This window comes from Balaenoptera physalus (assembly GCF_965194825.1).
Source record: "Balaenoptera physalus genome assembly, chromosome: 10".
NCBI classification, from domain to species: Eukaryota; Metazoa; Chordata; class Mammalia; order Artiodactyla; family Balaenopteridae; genus Balaenoptera; species Balaenoptera physalus.
In genome coordinates, this window is record NC_138889.1 from 14,478,197 (window position 1) to 14,497,806 (window position 19,610).

Sequence of the window (19,610 nt, forward strand, 5' to 3'; positions counted from 1 at the left end):
CAAGAAAAAAGAAAATTAAAAAGAAACTGAAGTACAGTTTTGAAAAGATTTGGAATTTCTCCCTTTGGGAGTAGTGGGGTAGGTAATATGATGGAGTCAGAAAAGGACAGGAGTGGCAGGCTTCTCTTATTTAAAACAAAAACAAAACCATGTGAAAAATATTTAGAAACACTGGGCAATCAATGTTCTAAGTGTGCTATATTCACCTTTATAAGAATATCATGCTAATTTTTTTAGTTGTTCTCACATGAGGCAGAATTAATGCCATCTCTTTAAGACCCAATCTTTGTTTCTCCGTATCTTCTATGCAGATGAAACACACTGAGTTGATGAAAACGCATTGAGTTTCTTAACACTTCTTCATAGATTCTCAAATGTTAGGGCTTCTAACACCTATTCAGCGGTATTTATCATACTTCCCAGCAGGAAAACTTATATGGAACCTAAGCATTAGAGGCACTATGCAAAAGTAAACAACATTTACTGTGTTTACTAAACTCAGTAAAGTAAAACTCGTGATAAAATTTCAATTATTGTCAAAGGAGCAGAGGTATATTCATGAATGGGGGAAAATAAAGCATAAGAATACATAAAAAATGGAGAAAAATCATAAATGTATCTTGACTTGAATACAAGAAATTTAAAAGCTTCATAAGAGTGCCAAATTAAACCTCTCATGACAAATTGGTAAAAATCTTCAGAATGCACAAACTTTAAATCTAACAAAATTAGAGACATAACTAAAAATGTAAAAGGTAATTTAATAACAGAATACAATGAACTCTATTCCAGTAATTTTCACTAATTTATTTATTTCATAAACATTGAATGCTTACTATATGGCAAGCACCATACTTAAACTTATTTAGGGGAAATGGACTATTCCAAACCCTGAGTAAACCAAAAACCATTAAACAGAGTAGGTATCAAAATCCATTCCCGGGCTTCCCTGGTGGCGCAGTGGTTGAGAGTCTGCCTGCCAATGCAGGGGACATGGGTTCGAGCCCTGGTCTGGGAAGATCCCACATGCCGCGGAGCAACTCGGCCCGTGAGCCACAATTGCTGAGCCTGCGCGTCTGGAGCTTGTGCTCCGCAATGGGAGAGGCCGCGACACTGAGAGGCCCGCGCACCGCGATGAAGAGTGGCCCCCGCTCGCCACAACTAGAGAAAGCCCTCGCACAGAAACGAAGACCCAACACAGCCATACATACATACATACATACATACATAAAAAGAATGTAAGCAGACAAGAATAGCATTAAAAAAAATAAAATAAAATAAAAAATTTAAAAAAAAAATCCATTCCCTACTCTCACACACAGACACAGTCATACACACATGTGTGTACAAGCATGCATATTAGACCATGATGGTATTACGGAAGAATTTTTGCTATACGTTCCCCATAAAAGCTGACTCTTATTTCTACAAGCTGTTCAAAAATACAGAAAGGGAACTCATTCATTTTGATTACTTCCATAATCAAAGACCATGAGAAAAAAACTATATGCTAATTTCACTTACCAGAATAGATGGGAAAATCCTAAATGATTATTAAATAGAATCCAGTGAAGCATTATATATCACCCTAGATATCTGCCCCAAAGAAATTAAAATATATGCCCACACAAAGATTTGGACATGAATGTTCCTATTAGCTGTATCTGTAATAGCCAAAAACTGGACACAACTAAAATGTACATCAACAGGTGAACAGATAAACAAATTGTGGTACACCCATATAATAAAACTACTTAGCAAACAGAGGAATAAGCTATTCATATGCAATATATATATATGATTATTTCATAGAGCCAATGACTTTATTTCCACTATAGTTCAGTTACCGCCTTAGTCCAAACCACCATCATCCTACCTGGATTACTGCATTTGACTCCTGACTGGTCAGTCATCTTGTTCTTTCTGGATTGCTTGGCAACGAGCTAAATAGGACCAGGGGCTCCTCCTAACATCTTCCCAAGGGACCTCTGCAGTCTCTAGTTACCAGACAGCTGGTTCTTAGCAACTCCTGTAAATAGGTGGCACCCAAGACTCACACTTTTTACCTCACTTATCACATTGACCCCCATAAAAAGAGAGAGTGCAGGGGTGCATTGGGGTAGGTTGAGTCCCTTTCCTGGAGCCCAGTTTCATGATACAGCCAACTGTGCTCAACTCAAGCACTCCTCTCCACAGGACACCAAGAGAATACGGCGTCTCTATACAGGATCATCCTTCCACCTATGAATTCAAGCCTGATGTTCACGTGGAATGTACTGAGAGCAAGATCTCAAAAGTACTTGCTGAATGAATACTTGCATAAAGAAAACTTCAGTAGCCTGTGAACCATGACATTTCTTTTTTTAAAATTATGATAAAATATACATGACATAAAATTTATTACTTCAACTATTTTGAAGTGTATACAACATTTTTCTTAACAATTTGCTCCCTCCCATAATTTTTCAATGAGTATATATCTCTAATTTTTTTAAAAAAAATCAAATACTTTGGTCCTGCTTTTTGTGAACTAGGCATTATTCTAGGTGCTTTCTAACATTAACTTATTCATTATAATACTCACAACAATCCTACGAAAGCACTTTTAATGAGATATCTGAGGCAAAGAGAAGTAACTTGTCTAAGGTCATATACTGAGATAGTAAATGGCAGAGGAGTCCATCTGCCTGATCCAGCTCACACACTTAGCATCTAACGCTACGACTGCTTTAATCTCACTGAGCCATACTACATGTCTACTGACCTGTGTGTGTTCCACTAAGTGAAAGTCACACTGAGAAACTGTGCAATTAGGCAGTACCTTAATCACTCACCTAGTCTATCAAACCTTAATCCAGTGATAAAAAATAAAATAGATAATATTCAGTCATATGCAGGCCTAAAGAGCCCTTCACAAAAGTTCATGTCAAGAGAACTTAGCTCAAGCTCACTGTTAACAGCAATAATGATGAAAGATTTCCTTTCTTAAGTGGCTTTTTTATCATGCTCTTTGAAGTTAGAACAGAAGAATAGAAGAAAAGGGATCACTATAATCTGGTTCAACGTTACAGGGAAAATAAAACACTCAACTAATTATTTTAAATGTAAATAATATAAGAAAAATACTGTAAGAATAAGAATGAAACAAGTTAAGAAATATTAACTCTGAATACTTAAATCATTTAGATATATTTTATTAGACACTAAGCAGGATGAGTGTTTTGCATGGAGGAGTGGGGGGAGGGTTTAAACAAAGAGGAAAGAAAAATGCTAACGAACGTTTTTTATTCCATTTCTTTAACAAATTTAATACATAGGATTTAAGCTTTCCGAAGAAAACATATATTTCAGGTTCAATACACAGTAAGTAAAAGTAAAAAAAATACATTGCCAGGATTCAAGTTCATAATGCTTCTAACATTTTCACACTACTAGGTACCTCTAGCAAGCATTTGCTGCTTTGTATAGTACAGCCTGGCAAAAAAAAAATTCTTGTAGCCAGCTTTTGAGCTTGTTCTTTAAGATGTTCTAATTTAAATGCAGTTGTAGACGTCACAAGTATTATGGTTTTAGAGCAAGTCTTGGTTGGCACTATTAGAGCAACGTGATTAGAAAAGGATTTTGCACATTCTACTTGACATTCACTGCCTACTTCTCTATACTGCTCTGGTTTTATAAAAGTCATCACTGATGCTTTGAGGGGAGGCAAGGGAGAGTACCTTCACATTCTCTCTCTCTATCTGCATAATCAAGCCTATGCTCTATTAGAAATATTTTGAGTGAAATTCTCTTGCTATGTGAATACCTAATGCTGTAGTAAATCACAGTATTGATATTTTTTGTGTTCAAATGACATGTCTATTAAAATGTTTTAACTTCCCCAAGTTTATGTAGTTAACCATTTCATATACTACTTGAAATATGGCCTCCATGGGATCATTTCTGCAATGTGAAATGAAATACACAATCATCATTCCTTTATATTCAAACAAAGAAAACCAAAGTAATTGGTAATAAACATGTGGGAGATAAGCTTAAAAAAAAAAAAAAAAAAAAAGGCCCTGGCACTTACTAGCTGTATGTACTTGGGTAACCTATTCTAACTTTCCAAGCCTCGGTTTCCACATTTATAAAGTGTAAAATACATAAAGGCAAAGGCCATGTTCATTTTGTTCAACATAAAAGAGAGTGCCCAATTAATATGTGTGGCGAGGTAGGGAGCGAGTAAAGACTAGACCACATTTGAACTTTTCAGGCATATAGCAAGCACGTAATATTAATGGCATCTGAATTTGCAAAAATCCCGAATTAAACTTTAGACCGAGACTCCTGCTTTCAGCCAAGAGGGAACTGCAGGGACTGGATTTACCCTCCTTGAAAGAACTGAAAAATTGGACAAAACATATGAAATAATGGTTTCCAGACAGTAGACATCATGCAGCAGAGGCTGTGATCCCTAAGAGAGGGGAAACAAATGGAAGTGAACTCTATGACTGACTGAACTTACTGCCTGGAGTTTCTAGGCCTCAACACTGGGAGGGGGAACTCAGGCAGAGCCTGATAGTCTCCTGAGTTGAGGAGACAGAATTGTGAGTCTGGGGAAACCATGGCAGTTGGAGTCCTCAGTACAGAATACAAGAGAGGAGAGAGCTGCATAAAGAGAGGAAGCTTAGGAGATCTGTAGCTGAGCACTGATGAACACAGGGAAAGAACCACCTGAAAGGAGTGCAGCAAACACTCCCCAGTTCTCGCAAAGGAGAAGGAGTGGGGTGGAAATCTGTAGATGGGTAGAGCACGGGTAGAATCTAGCATGTGGCTAGATTAAAAGCTATTCATATATCCAGAGAAAACTCTAATTTGAAAAGATACATGCACCCTAATGTTCACAGCAGCACTATTCACAATAGCCAAGACATGGAAGCAACCTAAATGTCCATCAACAGATGTATGGATAAAGAAGATAAAGAAGATATGTATACACATACATATACACACATAATGGAATATTACTCAGCCATAAAAAAGAATGAAATAATGCCATTTGCACCAACATGATGGACCTAGAGATTATCATACTAAGTGAAGTAAGACAGAGAAAAACAAATACCATATGATATCACTTATATGTAGAATCTAAAAAAATGATACAAATGAATTTATTTACAAAACAGAAACAGACTCACAGACATACAAAAAAAACTCATGGTTACCAAAGGGGATAAGGGGCGGGGGGAGATAAATTAGAAGTTCGGGATTAACATATACACACTGTTATATATGAAATAAACAACAAGGACCTACTGTATAGCACAGGGAACTGTATTCAATATCTATAATGGAAAAGAATCTGATAAAGAATATATATACACACATACATATAGAGAATCACTGCTGAACACCTGAAAATAACATGACATTGTATTACAAAATTAACTATACTTCAATTAAAAAAAGGTTAATTAAAAAAAACGAAAGCTTTTCTGGCCTTGCCTAACAAAGTTTAAAAGGATCAAACTATTCAGCTGTATCCCAGAACACAGCTCAAGAATATTTATAAGAATACAAAGTATCCAGTACCTACCACAGTAAAATTAACAATGTCTAGCATACAATCAAAAATTAGCAAACATGCAATGAAGCAAGAAAATATGACTTAGTGAGGATAAAAACAAATCAATAGAATTAAATCCATGAGTGACACAGATGACAGAATTAATAGACAAGGATATCAAAAGTTATTATAACTATATTCTATTTATACAAAAAGGTGGAGAAACTCTTGTACATGTTAAGACGTGGAAAACATAAAAAAGATCTAAATCCAACTTCTAGAGATGAAAAGTAAAATGAAAGGGACTCGCAGCAGATTAACTACTGCAGAAGAAAAGATGAACTGACTCAAAAACACAGTGATAGAAACTCCCCAAAATAAAACACTGGAAAAAAAGTGAGCAGAGCACCAGTGGCCTGTGGGACAATATCAAGTGGCCAAATATATATATAAATGGAGTCCCCTGAAGGAGAGTAGAAGGAAGGGAACAGAAGAATTTTTTTCTGAAGAAATTATAAGATAAAAATTTTCCAAAACTATAAATTTTGGATTAAAATAGTACAAAGAGCAAATTATGACATTGTCATATCTCTTTCCCAAGTCCAAGGAAGACATTTCTATTCCACCCAGGAACCCTTATCCACTGAACCCCTCAAGACAACAATCTAAGCAGCTACAACCTATCCACAGCACCAGCAATTATTAAAATCTATTTACCAGCCTTGATATTCTGTTCCCTTGAAATGTACAATGGTTCAAACATAAAAAGGGGTAAGATTAGCCTGCCTTGCGCCAGAGTTATAAAGCAGTATTGGAACAGTATAACAAGTCTACTCTTTAAGAGATTAGAAGGAACTGTACCAAAATGACAGCAGCATTAATCACTTTCAAAAATGGCTATAGCATTTTTGAAATGTGGACATCAATATAGCAGTTCTTAAAGTGTGTTATGCAATCCCTAGGAGTCCTTGAGACCCTTTCAGAGGGTCTGCAATGTTAAAATTATTTCCATAATAATATTAAGACACCACATGATTCATCTTTTCCACTGTGTTGATACTTGCATTGAAGGCACAAAGTTGGGTTGAGTCTGCTGGTGCCTTAGCTGAATCAAGGCAGGAGCACTGAACTGTACATGTAGGCACTGTACTCTTCACCATGACTTGCAGTAAAAACAAAAACAAAATGCTAGTTGCACTTAAGAATGTCCTTGATGAAGCAGGAAAGACCATTAATTTTATTAAATTTTGAATATTGAGGGCATTTTTAAAAACATTGTGTGTGACAAAATAAGAAGTACACGAAAAGCACTCCTGTTGTAATAACAGTTGTCCTCAGGAAATGCATTTGTACAATGTCTTTTTTTTTTAACTATACTATTCCTTTTTTTTTTCTTTTTTTTTAAATTAATTGATTTATTTATTTTTATTTTTGGCTATGTTGGGTCTTCGTTTCTGTGCGAGGGCTTTCTCTAGTTGCGGCAAGCGGGGGCCACTCTTCATCGCGGTGCGCGGGCCTCTCACTATCGCGGCCTCTCTTGTCGCGGAGCACAGGCTCCAGACGCGCAGGCTCAGTAGTTGTGGCTCACGGGCCTAGTTGCTCCGTGGCATGTGGGATCTTCCCAGACCAGGGCTTGAACCCGTGTCCCCTGCATTAGCAGGCAGATTCTCAACCACTGTGCCACCAGGGAAGCCCCAATGTCTTTTTTTTGTTGTTTTTAAAAAAAATTTTTATTGGAGCATAGTTGATTTACATGTGCAATGTTTAAATAGTTGAAGTAGTCGCTCTTTTGGTGGAATACCTTTTTTTGTAAACCACTTAAACCATTTTTTAGTGTACAATTCAGTAGCATTAAGTACATCCACACGTTGTATAATCATCACCTCTATCCATATCCAGAATTTTTCATCATACCAAACAGAAATGTTAGCAGTAACTACCTACTCTCTCCCGACCCAGCCTCCTGGTAACCTCATTTCTAACTTTCTGTCTCTATGAATTTGCCTAGATACCTCATATAAGTGTAATCATACAATATTTGTCTCTTTGTGTCTGATTTATTTCACTTAGCACAATGCTTTTAAGGTTCAGCCATGTTGTAGCATGTATCAGAACTTCATTTCTTTTTATAGCTGGATAATATTCCATTGTATGTATACATCACATATTGCTTGTCCATTCATCTATTGAGGGACACTTGGGTTGTTCCTACCTTTTGGCTACCATAAAATGCTGCTATGAACACGGGTGTACAAATATCTATTCAAGTGCCTACTTTTGATTCTTTGGGGGTAAATACCTAGAAGAATCACTGGATCATATGGTAATTTCATTTTCAACTTTTTGAGGAACCACTAAACTTTTTAAACAGTGGTTGCACTATTTTACATCTCCACTAGCAAAGGATGAGGGTTCCAGTGTCTCTTTGCCAACTTTTGTCAGTTTCCCTTTTTTCATAATAGACATTCTAATGGGTGTGAAGTGGTATCTCATGGTTTTGATTTGCATTTCCCTAATGACATTGAGCTTCATTTCTTCATTTCATGCACTTATTGGCCAACTGTATAACTTCTTGGGAGAAGTGTCTATTCAAATCTTCTGCTCGTTTTTGAATTGGGTTTTTTTTGTTGTTTGTTTTTAAGGAACCATTTTGAGATACGTCAGAGCACACGGTTCTTTTATTTTATTTTATTTTATTTTATTTATTTATGGCTGTGTTGGGTCTTCGTTTCTGTGCGAGGACTTTCTCTAGTTGTGGCAAGCGGGGGCCACTCTTCATCGCGGTGCGCGGGCCTCTCACTATCGTGGCCTCTCTTGTTGCGGAGCACAGGCTCCAGACGCGCAGGCTCAGTAGTTGTGGCTCATGGGCCCAGTTGCTCCACGGCATGTGGGATCCTCCCAGACCAGGGCTCGAACCCGTGTCCCCTGCATTGGCAGGCAGATTCTCAACCACTGCACCACTAGGGAAGCCCTGAATTGGGTTTTTGTGTGTGTGTGTTTTTCTGTTGAGTTGTAAGAGTTCTTTACATATTCTGGATTTAAATCCCTTACCAAATATACGTTTTGCAAAAATTTTCTCCCAATTTGTGGGTTGTCTTTTCACTCTCTTGTTAGTGTCCTTTGATGGATAAAGTTTTAAATTTTGAAGAAGTTCAACTGATCAATTTTTTCTTTTATTGTCTATGCTTTTGGTGTCATAACTCAAGAAATCATTGCCCAATCCAAGATCATGAAGGTTTTCTAAGGGTTTTTATTTAGCTCTTAAATTTAGGTCTTTGATCACTTAAACTTAATTTTTGTATATAAGGTAAAAGTCCAACTTCATCCTTTTGATTGTGGTTATCCAGTTTTCCCAGCACAATTTGTTGAAAAGACTTGGCATCCCTGTTGAAAATTAATTGACCATATGTGTGAAGGTGTATTTCGGGCTATGTTATTCCATTGGTCTATATGTCTGTCCTTATGCCAGTACCACACCATCTTGATTACTGTAGCTTTGCAGTAAAGCTTTGAAATCAGGAAGTGTGAGTCTTCCAATTTTGTCGTTTTTCTAAATTGTTTTTTTTTTTGAGGTCCCTTGAGATTTTTTTTTTTGGCCGCATTGGGTCTTTGTTGCTGCGTGCAGCCTTGCTCTAGTTGCGGCAAGTGGGGGCTGCTCTTCATTGCGGTGCATGGGCTTCTTATTGCGGTGGCTTCTCTTGTTGTGGAGCACAGGCTCTAGGCGCGCGGGCTTCAGTAGTTGTGGCACATGGGCTCAGCAGTTGTGACTCGCGGGCTCTAGAGAGCCGGCTCAGTAGTTGTGGCACGCGGGCTTAGTTGCTCCGCAGCATGTGGGATCTTCCTAGACCAGGGATCGAACCCATGTCCCCTGCATTGGCAGGCAGATTCTTAACCACTGTGCCACCAGGGAAGTCCCACTGAGATTCTTAATGAATTTTAAGATTAGCCTGTCAATTTCTACCAAAAGGGCAGCTAGAATTCTAATAGGAATTGCACTGGACCTCTAGATCAATGTGGGGAGTACTGCCATCTTAACAATACTAAATCTCCCCAATCTATGACATGGAATATCTTTCCATTTATTTGGTTCTTTTTTAACTTCTTTCAGCAGCATTTTATTGTTTTCAGTGTACAAGTCTTTAGCCTCTTTGGTTAAATTTATTCCTAAATATTTTATTCTCTTTGATGCTATTATAAATGGAATTGTTTTCTTAATTTCATTTTTGGATTGTTCATTGCTGGTGTGTAGAAAGAATACAGTTGAGTTTTGTAAAGTTTTGCATTTGATCTTGTATCCTGCAACTTTGCAGAACTCAACTACTGGTTCTAGTAGTAGTGGTTTTTTTAGTGGATTCCTTAGGATTTTCTACAAACAAGATCATGTCATATACAAATAGAGATAGTTTTACTTCTTCCTTTTCCTTGTGGGTGCTTTTTACTTCTTTTTCTTGCCTAATCGCTCTGGCTAGAACCTCATATGTTGAATAGAACCTATGTTGAATAGAAGTGGTGAGAGCAGACACCCTTGTCTTATTCCTGATGTTAGGTGGAAAGCTTTCAGTCTTTCACCATTGAGTATAATGTTAGCTGTGGGATTTTCATACATGGCATGGAATACCATTTCTACTTAAAAGAATGACTAATAGACAAAGTATGGTTACTCAGACTCGAATATTTGGCAGACAGTTTCTCCAAAATAAACAAAGTGACCTGTCACCTCAAGGAAAACAACTGATAGTTTTTGTTGTCAATAATAAAACTCAAGCTTTTAAGCAAAAATCAGAATTTTTAAAAAAGCCTATCCTCCACTATGAACTTAACAGTTTCCAAATAAAACTTTTCTAATGATATTTAATTAATGAATGTGATTGTAGAATGATGTGTCAACACTTGAAAATCTACATAACCTAGTGAACCAATATTTTCCAAGTGACCAAGGTATGATGCTACAAAATCGTGCATGGGTAAAAGATTCATTCCAAATGCAAGATAGACCAATGAATGTTAATGTAACAAGGTATAAAATGTTCAGTGAGGCAGTTTAAGAGATTTACAAAAATGTGAAACTACTTATTTTTTTAAAATATTTTCCAGGGAGTTCCCTAGTGGCCTAGTGGTTAGGATTCCAGGCTTTCACTGCCATGGCCCGGGTTCAATCCCTCCTCGGGGAACTAAGATCCTGCAAGCTGTGCGGCGTGGCCAAAAGGAAAAAAAAAAAGAATTGAAAAAAAATTTTTTCCATTAAAATGTCTTCACTTTTAAAAAAATGTTTTTATGTCAACATGTAATGGACTTGTTACTGTTATTATTAAATGTTAATAGTTATTTTAAATATTTAAATATTTTTCAATTTCTCAGTTTTAATATTGAATATAGTAAATATTGATAGATATAACCCACATACATGAAAGTTCTTTGAGGTCCTCAATGATTTACAGAGTGTAAAAGGGTCCTGAAACCAAAAAGTTTGAGGAAAAAACTGTATTAATTAACAAAAGCTCTACACAGCAAAGTAGATATTTGGTTTAAAGCAAACAAACAGTACTTTAGGCACTCATTCAGCCAACCCCTACATTAGAATTTCAGCCAACCCCTACATTAGAATTTCTTAAGATCTTATATCACATATTAACAAACCATAGTAACTTATGATTGACTGGTTTGCAAGCACTGTCATATTACAGTTGTACAGGATGGTTTTGAGAACTAAATGTGACTTCTTCACTGTCATGAAACTTCACCTTCTCCATTTTAGCCCAGTTTTCTAGCCTCTTAAGCTGGGAACTTAGGACTTTGTCTGACTAGGTTCACTGAACTCAATTGAATCTACCAATCATGTTACTACAAGAAATGGGAAGTTTTCCAGGATTGTCCTTGTGAATCCAAGCTGTCACCTAAGAGGTATCACATCTTTTTCTTCGTTTAAAAAATAATTTGGTTGATTATATATTAATTATAGAAAATTTAGAAAATATATAAACAGAAAGAAAATTTAAATTACCTCTAATTCCAGTACCTAGAAATAAGTACTGTTGATATTTTGGTATCATTCCTTCCAGGTTTTTTCTATATTTCTTGAATACTTTTTATAAAAATGAGATCTTATTAGTTATGCATACAATTCTGTGGTCTCTTTTCTTCTCCTTTATAGGAATATTATAGTCATCATGCTGTACATTATATCCCCAGGACTTACTCATCTTATAACTGGAAATTTGTACCTTTTGACACCTTCACCTATTTCTTTAATACATTGTTTGCCTATCATTAATCTTTATTGACAAAAAATTTTTAGTGTCTACATTGTACACCATATCTTCTCTTGTTTATGTAATTCATCTTATGTTGGACATTTAGGTTGTTTCTAGGTTTTGCCTTTCATATACAGCATCTAAATGAATGGCTTTGTAATTGTATTTTAACCCAAATCCCTTTTCTGTTCTTTCTGATAAATTTCTAAAAGTGGAACTATTGAGCAAAATTCTAAATCTTTCTATATAAATCACCCTCCAGACAGAAAGGCTAAACCAGTTTCATTCTACCACAACCAGGTATGAGAGTACTCACATTCCTATACCCTCCTTTTAAACACTAATTATAAGTAGATTTTTCCTTTTGTTGTGTTTGATTTTTCCCTTTTTTTGCCAATTTTGCAGGTCAAAAGAAAATTATTTTATGACTAACAAATTGGACTGTTCTTTAATATTCATATTTGGTCTTTTACGCTTCTTCTTTCATGGATTATTTACTTCCTTTGCTAATTTTCTATTTAGACAGAATTTGGAGGGGGGGAAGGGAGGATACTTATTTATTTTTCTTTCCTTTTTTTTTAATTGAAGTGTAGTTGATGTACAATGTTGTGTTAATTTCTGCTGTACAGCAGAGATTCAGTTATACATATACATACATTCTTTTTTATATTCTTTTCCATTATGGTTTATCACAGGATATTGAACATAGTTCCCTGTGTTATACAGTAGGACCTTGTTGTTTATCCATTCTACATATACTAGTTTGCATCTGCTAACCTCAAATTCCCATTCCATCCCTCCTCCACCCCCTTTCCCTTTGGCAACCACAGGTATGTTCTTTAAGTCTGTGAGTCTGTTTCTGTTTTGTAAATAAGTTCATTTGTATCATTTTTCTTAGATTCCGCATATCAGTGATATCATATGATATTTGTCTTTCTCTGACTTACTTCACTTAGTATGATTATCTCTAGGTCCATCCATGTTGCTGCAAATGGCATTATTTCATTCTTTTTTAATGGCTGAGTACTATTCAATTGTATATATATACACACACACACACACCACATCTTCTTTATCCATTCATATGTCAGTGGACATTTAGGTTGCTTCCATGTCTTGGCTTTTGTGAATAGTGCTGCTATGAACATAGGGGTGCGTGTATCTTTTTGAATTACAGTTTTGTCCAGATATATGCCCAGGAGTCGGATTGCTATTATCATATGGCAACTCTATTTTTAGTTTTTTGAGGAACCTCCATACTGTTTTCCATAGTGGCTGCACCAACTTACATTTCCACCAACAGTACAGGAGGGTTTCCCTCTTAGAGAGAATTTTTTGTTTTTGTTTTTTTATTCCTTGCCTACTACTTTAATCTATTCTCTCCTTTCTTCCTTTGTTGTGCCTCCTTTTAAATCTCCTTTGCTGACTTCTCTCCCCTGCCAGATGATTTTGCCCACTCTCATGGCTTTAAATACTATTCTTGTACATCACCAAATTTCTATCTCTATTCCAGATCTCTCCTTCTGAACTCCAAACTCTAATATAGCCAACCAATTGCCTGCTTGACATATCACCTTAGATGGCTCATGAGAATATCTCAAACTTAAAGTTGTCCAAAATGGAACTCTTAATTCCCCTCTCTCAATGTACTTCTCCCCACATTTGTACTCTGAATTCCCCATTTTAGTAACTGCCACCACCAACTGGCAGAGTTAATGACCACAAACCTACATCCTTGATTCTTCCCTGTCATCTTTTCTCACCCTCCTCTTGTCCAATCCACCACCAATTCTTATTGAGTCTAGCTCCAGTCCACCTCTTATTGGTCCATTTTTCTTCCTTTCAACTTTTTCATCCTTAGTCTATACTATCTCATCTCTTATCTGGTATACAGCAGTAACCTTTTAACCTGTCCCTCTACTTCCATCATTGCTACTTCCACAAGCCTAATCCATTTCCCACACAACAGCCAATACTATCACTGTAGAAGAAAAATCAGATCATGACTTCCCCCTGTTTTATACCTTTCCATGGCTTCCCATTACACCATCTATACACTGGCTCAAACCAGAAACCTATCCAATCCGTTAGCAAATCATGTTATGCTAGCTTTAAAACACAGCAAGTTCTGTCCATTTCTTTCCATCTCTACTACCACCACTTTGTTTCAAGCCATCATCATCTCTCCCCTGAACCAAAAAGATACAGGAGCATGGTGCTGCCCCCTTCCCAGTTTTAAGAAAGGCATTCCTAATGTAAGTGGGAATCTTTTCTCACCAAGCCCAAACTCCTCAACAAAAAGTTCTAAGCCACCATTATCTACCAATAGGATTTGGCACACTTGTTGAAACCTATTTTCAGGGTGCTAGGGGAAAACTATAGCAGTATGAATACTACTGTTAGCTTGTGAATCACCACTCTTCCACTGGAGGATAATCTGGAAACCAAAAGAATATTAGTTCAGTGGTTATAGCTTGGAAACTAATAGAAAATGAGAAAACATAAGGTTATAAGCATCATGAGAGCTGTTTACTGCTCTATCACTGTTCTTAGAGCAGTGCCTACCACAGAGAAAATACTCATTACTATTTTTTCTTTAATGAATGGTTAGCACATAAGCTTTTAGTTATTTCTGAATTATTCCTGGCTAAATACAACAAAACCAAATTTTGACAATTTCAGTTTATAACTACCTCTAAAAAGACAACATAGTTACAACAGAAAAGTTTAATCTTACTTCCAAAATGGATATAAGACAATGACAATTTAAAATTAACTGCACTGTATAATAACCCCATTCAGCTTCTACTATAACATCCTGCACTCTAACGAAAACAGGCACAAAAACGAGAGTTAAAGATAAAAGGCAAGAAAGCAGCTTATGGTTTTGCTGAATTAATTTTTTATAAAGTCTAAGAAGAATGAGGGCAAATATCTTTAGAGAAGTTAATTTACCTAATATCCTCTCTAAAACAAAAACAGGAAGCAACTATATTATATACTGATAGATACACTAATGTACACTCTTCTAGAGAATATTTAAGGGATTAGCTCCTCAACATCCAGTCTGGCAACAAATTCCCTCATGTACATGGCTTTGGGGGAACAGATATGTTCCCCAAGCCATAGCAGGTTTGTTTAGAGATGACACCTTGCCCACGCTGGACTAATCACAGCACTTAGCTTTTCTTTCCAGAGTTGATTGGTCCAGAGATAATCAATTGATCTATACCAAGCCTAAGTCAAAACTGGAACCAAGAGGTAGATGCTCTGTTACCGTAAGAAACCCGTAAGATGTAAATCTTGGGTGTAGCAGAGGCCAGATTTCCCCACAATTCAGACATTAATCTGCATTGAGAGAATGCAGATAGTGTCCTGGTAGCATTTTCAACCATGGTTTCAGTTATTCCTGAGGCTTGCTTGTATTCTTGCCCTTAGTGCAACTCAAGATATTCACTTTTTCTAGAATATTACAAGTCTACAAATTTTCCTCTTCCAAGAAGAAAAAGCAGGAACAAAGCATAAAAGGCCTATAACATTCTTTTGTGATAAAAAACAAAAACAAAAACATTGAGTAAAAAAGAAATAGAAACTTTCTCAACCTGATAAAGGGCATCTATGAAAATCCCACAGTTAACATCATGCTCAGTGGTGAAAGACTGAAAGCTTTCCTCCTAACATCAGGAACAAGACAAGGATGTCTGCTCTCACTACTTCTATTCAACATAGGTTCTATTCAACATATGAGGTTCTAGCCAGAGCGATTAGGCAAGAAAAAAAGCATCCACAAAGGAAAGGAAGAAGTAAAACTATCATCATTTGCATACAAAGAGATCATGCAAGATCATGCAAACATGATCTTATTTACATAATATTCTAGGGAATCCACTAAAAAAATGACTACTACTAGAACCAATAGATGAGTTCTGCAAAGTTGCAGGATACAAGGTCAAATACAAAACTTCACAAAACTCAACTGTATTCTTCCCACACACCAGCAATGAACAATCCAAAAATGAAATTAAGAAAACAATTCCATTTATAATAGCATCAGAAAGAATAAAATATTCAGGAATAAATTTAACCAAAGAGGCAAAAGACTTATACACTGAAAACAATAAAATGCTGCTGAAAGAATTTTAAAAAGAACCAAATAAATGGAAAGATATTCCATGTCATAGATTGGGGAGATTTAGTATCGTTAAGATGGCAGTACTCCCCACATTGATCTAGAGGTCCAGTGCAATTCCTATTAGAATTCCAGCTGCCCTTTTGGTAGAAATTTTCAGGCTAATCCTAAAATTCATTAAGAATCTCAAGGGACCTCAAAAAGCCAAAACAATTTAGAAAAAGGACAAAATTGGAAGACTTACACTTTCTGATTTCAAAGCTTTACTACAAAGCTACAGTAATCAAGATGGTGTGGTACTGGCATAAGGACAGACATATAGACCAGTGGAATAAAATAGAGAGCCCAGAAATACACCTTTACACATACGATCAATTAATTTTCAACATGGATGCCAACTCCACTCAATGAGGAAAGGACAGTCTTTTCAACAAATGGTGCTGGGAAAACTGGATGACCACAATCAAAAGAATGAAGTTGGACCCTACCTTACACCATAAACAAAAACTAACTCAAAATGATCAGAAGTGTAATCTTCATGACCTTGGATTAGGCAATGGTTTCTTACCTATGAAATCAAAAGCACAAGTACCCAAAGAAAAAATACGGGACTTCATCAAAATTAAAAACTTTTGTGCTTCAAATGATACTATCAAGAAAGTGAAAAGACAACCCACAGAATGGGAATAAAGTTTTATGAATCGTGTCTGATAAGAATCTAGTACCCAGAATATGTAAAGAACTCTTACAACTCAACAATAAAAAGACAAGTAAGGACTCCCCTGGTGGCGCAGTGGTTAAGAATCTTCCTGCCAATGCAGGGGACACGGGTTCGGGCCCTGGTCCGGGAAGATCCTACATGCTGCAGAGCAACTAAGCCTGTGTGCCACAACTACTGAGACTGTGCTCTACAGCCCACGAGCCACAACTACGAAAGCCCGTGCACCTAGAGCCCGTGCTCCGTGGCAAGAGAAGCCACTGCAATGAGAAGCCCACGCACCGCAACAAAGAGTAGCCCCCACTCACCACAATTAGAGCAAGCCCGCGTACAGCAACAAAGACCCAAAGCAGCCAAAAATAAAATAAATAAATTTATTTTTAAAAAAAGACAAGTAACCCAGTTCAAAAAATGAGCAGAGGATTCAAACAGACATTTCTCCAAAGAACATATACAAATGGACAATAAACATGTAAAAAGACTGCTCATTATGTTACTCATTAGGGAAATGAAAATCAAAACCACAAAGAGATATCTACTTCATACCCAGTAAGATGGCTGTAACCAAAATAATAATAATAATAATAAGTATTGGTGAGAAGTTGGAACCCCCATACATTGCTCGGGGAATGTAAAATGGTGCAGCTGCAGTGGAAACAGTTTGGTGGTTCCTCAAAATGTTAAACATAGAATTACCATATGACTCAGTAATTCCAGTCTTAGGTATATACCCAATAGAACTGAAAACATAGAGCTTCACAAAAAATTGTACATAAATGTTCATAGTAGCATTATTAACAATAGTCAAAAGTGGAAACAACCCAAATGTCCATAATCAAAATGTCAATACAATAAAATATTATTTAGCCATAAAAAAGAAAGAAGTACTATTCTATGCTACAACATGGATGAACGTGAAAACATGCTAAGTGAAAGAAGCCAGACAAAAAAGGCCACATGTTATATGATTCCACTTAAATGAAATGTCTAGAACAGGCAAATCCGCAGAGACGGAAAGTAAGTATTAGTGATCACCAAAGGCTGGAGGAAAGCAGGAGTGGGGAAAGGGTAGTGACTGCTAATGAACATGGGGTTTCTTTTTGGGGTGACAGAAATGTTCTAGAATTATATAGTAGTGATGGTTGCACAACTTTGTGAACACACTAAAAACCACTGAATTATACACTTTACAAGGTAAATTTTATAGTATATGAATTATATCTCAATTTTTTAAACTGAATACAAAAAAAGCCTCCAAACAACCAAAATACAGATTACAAAGGTGGTACAGTAAAGCCATATATCTTCCTTTACTGGAAAAAAAAAATGTATTCTCACCTCAAATTTATTTATTCTCACTTTATATATAATTTGTACAAACCTGGTTGTATGGTCAAAGCATATAGTGGATTAAAAGCTTCATATTAGGGGAAATGAAATTGATACGGACAGACATACTGACAGTAAGGTTTTGTTAAAAAGGTAAAAGAACTTACAAGCACTGTGTGAAGCCATTTAGTAAGGGCAAATTGGTCTACGCATTTCATTAGGTTCTGGCGGTACCAATGATAAACAGCCTGATACAACAATCTATACTTATAGTAATGAAAATAATGAAGATGATTAACATAATAAGAGCTAACCCACGTATCACTTTCAATGTGTCAATCACTGTTGTAAGTACCGAACATTTAGTTACTTATTAAACTCCCAACAATCCTACAAGGAAAGTAATACTATTATCTCATTTTACAGATGAAGAAACCGAAGAATCACACAGCTAAGTTAAGTGGAAAAGTTAAGATTCAAACTAAGGCAGTTGGCTTCAGAGTCCCTCCTCTTCTTAACCAGTAGACTATTCTGCCTCTCAGTGACGAACTGTCAGTCATTAAAAAAAAAAACAAAAAAAAACAAAGTCAAACAATGTTCAGTGTGCTCTAAGAAGACTGAAAAATCTACAATTTTTATTCCACTATTTAAAAAAAAAACACAAAAACCTGTTCTATGGCAGCCTGTTATCTATAGGAGAAAGTCTTGAGGTCAAAAAACAGCTCTTTACAATCTGACTCCAACCCATATTTCCAGCTTATCTATCTCCCCTAATTCTAGCCAAACCAGACCGCTCACGTTCCTTAAACAAACAGAGCCTGCATTTTCATGCCACTGTGTTAAAGGCCTTTTCTTCACTTCTCTGCCTAGAAAATTCCTACTTACTCTTCAAAATCTAGCTCAAATAACACTTCCTCTGTGCCACCTTCCCCGATGCCACTAGGTAAAACTGTGTTCATACAGCATTTTGTACACATCTCTATTAAAGTATTTATCACATGACATCAGAATTGAATACTTAACTCTCCTTTTCACCTCCTAGAATTAGAACCTTGTACACTGTGGATAATGAATAAAAATTTTAAGTTTTGGTACGTAATAAAGTCCAAAATTATTTTTTAATTCAGCAATACAAAATGACAAAAGTCATGAAATTTAAATAATTAAAATGGACAAAGTTCATTTTCACATAAATGAGATGTTACAAAGGTCCCTACAGATTGAATTCAGTTACCAGAAACCTTTTTAAGAAGAAAATACTAATACTCTGGACCAAACCTGAGTAATCTGTCACAGTAAAGGTAACACGAATAATGATGTGGGTAAAATTTTAAGTGAGAGATGAAGGTTCTCAGAATCTAAGCCAACAGAGTCAAACGCTACAAGGATACCATTTAGTAAGTTACTGCTCGGCATGCTAACTGAATGCCCTCAGAAATTACTGTCCCTCCCAATTCAAGTCACTTCTCAAGAGTAAGTTATTCCCTAAAAATTATAATAGAATTTACATTTATTACTTGTTCCAGATGAGTTAATATTTAATTCCAATTAGACAAAACCAAACACAACTATACCATGCATACAATCAACCTGTTTCTCTCCCAGTGCATACTATACGACAACCAAGCCAAT

The 19,610-nt window shown here is 36.3% G+C and overlaps 1 protein-coding gene across 3 annotated transcripts in view; it reads right to left on the reverse strand.

Annotated features, from left to right (window-relative positions):
* The window catches only part of CBL (Cbl proto-oncogene), an 87,699-nt gene that overhangs the window by 46,577 nt on the left and 21,512 nt on the right, over window positions 1–19,610 (reverse strand). The gene's annotated exons all lie outside the window — the stretch shown is intronic.